The sequence below is a fragment of the Pteropus alecto genome, unplaced genomic scaffold, assembly GCF_000325575.1.
Source record: "Pteropus alecto unplaced genomic scaffold, ASM32557v1 scaffold101, whole genome shotgun sequence".
In the NCBI taxonomy this organism is placed as follows: Eukaryota; Metazoa; Chordata; class Mammalia; order Chiroptera; family Pteropodidae; genus Pteropus; species Pteropus alecto.
Genome location: NW_006432945.1, coordinates 18,865,615 through 18,867,799, shown reverse-complemented (window position 1 = coordinate 18,867,799; position 2,185 = coordinate 18,865,615). Strand labels below are relative to the sequence as shown.

Genomic DNA, 2,185 nt, shown 5'->3' with positions numbered 1-2,185 from the left:
CACAGTGGCACTCCGCCCAGGCCAGTGTACTTAGTGTACTCTGGAGAGAGTGACGCTGGGCACTAATATTTCTTTAGAACCCCGCGGGCGAGGTGCAGACAGCGCCCGGACCCCTCGGACGCCCGAGCTTTCCCGCACACAGGAGCGCCTGACGGCCCCATTTCAGCGTAGGTCTGACTCAGCTCTCTGGACGGGGACAGAGGTATCTGCATTCCTCACAGGCTCCCAGGTGAGGCTGGGCTGCTGGTCCGTGGTCAGGCTTTATGCATCGCAGTTCAAACCTATTCCTTCAAAACTCGGCTTCCGCGTCTACGGCCACGCCACCCTGAACATGCCCAATCCCATCTGACCTCAGAAGCTAAGCAGGGTCGGGCCTGGTTGGTACTTGGATGGGAGACCGCCCAGGAAGACCAGGTGCTATAGGTGTAAAAACTAAAAGATAAGGGATTATAAGCTGACAAGGTCCTTGCAATCTGTGAGGTCAACCGAGGGTTGTCTTGCCTAACAAACAAAAAACTCGGCTTCGAGAGGTGGCCTCCGCGAAGGCTTTCCTTGTCCTTGGCAAAGCTCTCGGCAGGAGAGAACCCTGTGCCCCTCACTCCGCGGTCTCAGACATCGGAGTTGACACGCGCCCGGCCTCCCTGCACACGCACGTCCGTATTCTGTGCTCATCTTAAGGGCGAAGGCACCGACTTGCTCATTCCCATTGTCACTTCATGCGATAAAGGAAGAAAGAGAGTGGAGGGCAGAATTCGGGCCACTCCTGTCCCTCTCGATCACTCCTAAGTACCCACTGCCAGACGAAGCTGTGTCCTTCCCCCGTGCCCAAGCCTGACTCTGGCACTTATGGATGCACAGGGCCCAGTGGGACCCGTCACTGCCCAGAGGGCTCCAGTTAGCCACCGAGCCCTACACACGCCTGCAAACCCCAGCGGCCTAAACGGATGGATGAGCATGCGTTACTGCTCACGGCTATGGCCAGCTGGTGGGCAGGAGGGTTTAATAAAGAGGCGAACAAGCCCCCTTTTGTGTAGTGAGTGGGGGACCCCAGGTACAACGCTCGTTGGTTACCAGGTTCACGACAAGCCCCACGCTCAGGGGTCATGAACCAACTAGCTTATACCTGCGTTGCAACAGTTACGCTAAAAATTACAGGACTTTTCCTTTCTCAAGCTCAGTTTAGTCTTTAGAGTCCTACGTTTTTAGTGCTATTTAATGAGGTTTATTATTTCCTCTGTGTAAAAGAAAAATATACTTTTTATCAAACCAATCACTAATAGGGAGGGAGGAAGGGAGGGAGAGAGCCCTCTTTTCAGTGGGCATTCAGATTCAGTTACTATGTTTTATATGACCGAGGATCTGGAAAAAACTCTGTTTAAAAATATTTCTTTCTGATTCTACCCAAATATCTAAAATTCTCACCAGGATACCCACAATCCCTTTGCGTATGAGAAACACAGACGTTACTTGGGATGGCTGCCGAGCGACCGCACAGCTGTCCACCAGCGGCCGGGCAGGGGTGTGTTCCTGTGGGACTACGCTGGAACCTCGAAGGGAAGGGACCCGGCACACAGCCTGTGGGGACAGTGGACAGCGGGAGGCGCCCCACACCCAGCCCCTGAGGGACAAGCAGGAAACGCCCGCTTCTGAGATGAAGCTCGAACCTCTAGGAGGCTGAGGGCCTTGGGGAGCGCAGAGGGAGCGCACGGGAGCCCAAGGGTGACAGGCAGGAGGCAGAGGAACTGGGCAGAGCCACGATCCGTCTCCCGGCGCCGGTCCAGCGTTCAGCTCCCAGCTGCCTGGCCTTTCTGCGCCACGGGAACCGGCCCTTCTCACCGGAAACCTGTCAACTTTGCCGCGGTCAGAAACGACGGGGCGCGTTCCGGTGCGTCTGCGTGGGGCCCCGCGCGCACCCCGGGTGGGCAGGGCCGCTCCCCGGCCTCCTCCACGGCTCCGCGTCCCGCCCGCTTCAGGCCACCTCCCTCCCGCATGTCCTCCCTGCCGCCCCGCTGCCCGGCTCCCGCTCCCTCTCCTCGCTCGCTGGGAAAGCAGGTGAGCCGCAGGGCAGAGGAGAGACCGGCAGGACAGGCGCGGCCCCCGAGAAAGGTCACAGGGAGTTTCCAGTAGAAACGCCATTGTCGCCTGTCACGGAGACGAGGCACGCGGCCCGGGCGGCGATGGGAAA

General features: G+C 58.2%; 1 pseudogene; it reads left to right on the top strand.

The window, feature by feature from the left end:
- Positions 1–307: 307 nt before the first annotated feature.
- Positions 308–426, top strand: LOC112476478 (annotated as a pseudogene).
- The last annotated feature ends 1,759 nt before the right edge of the window (positions 427–2,185 follow it).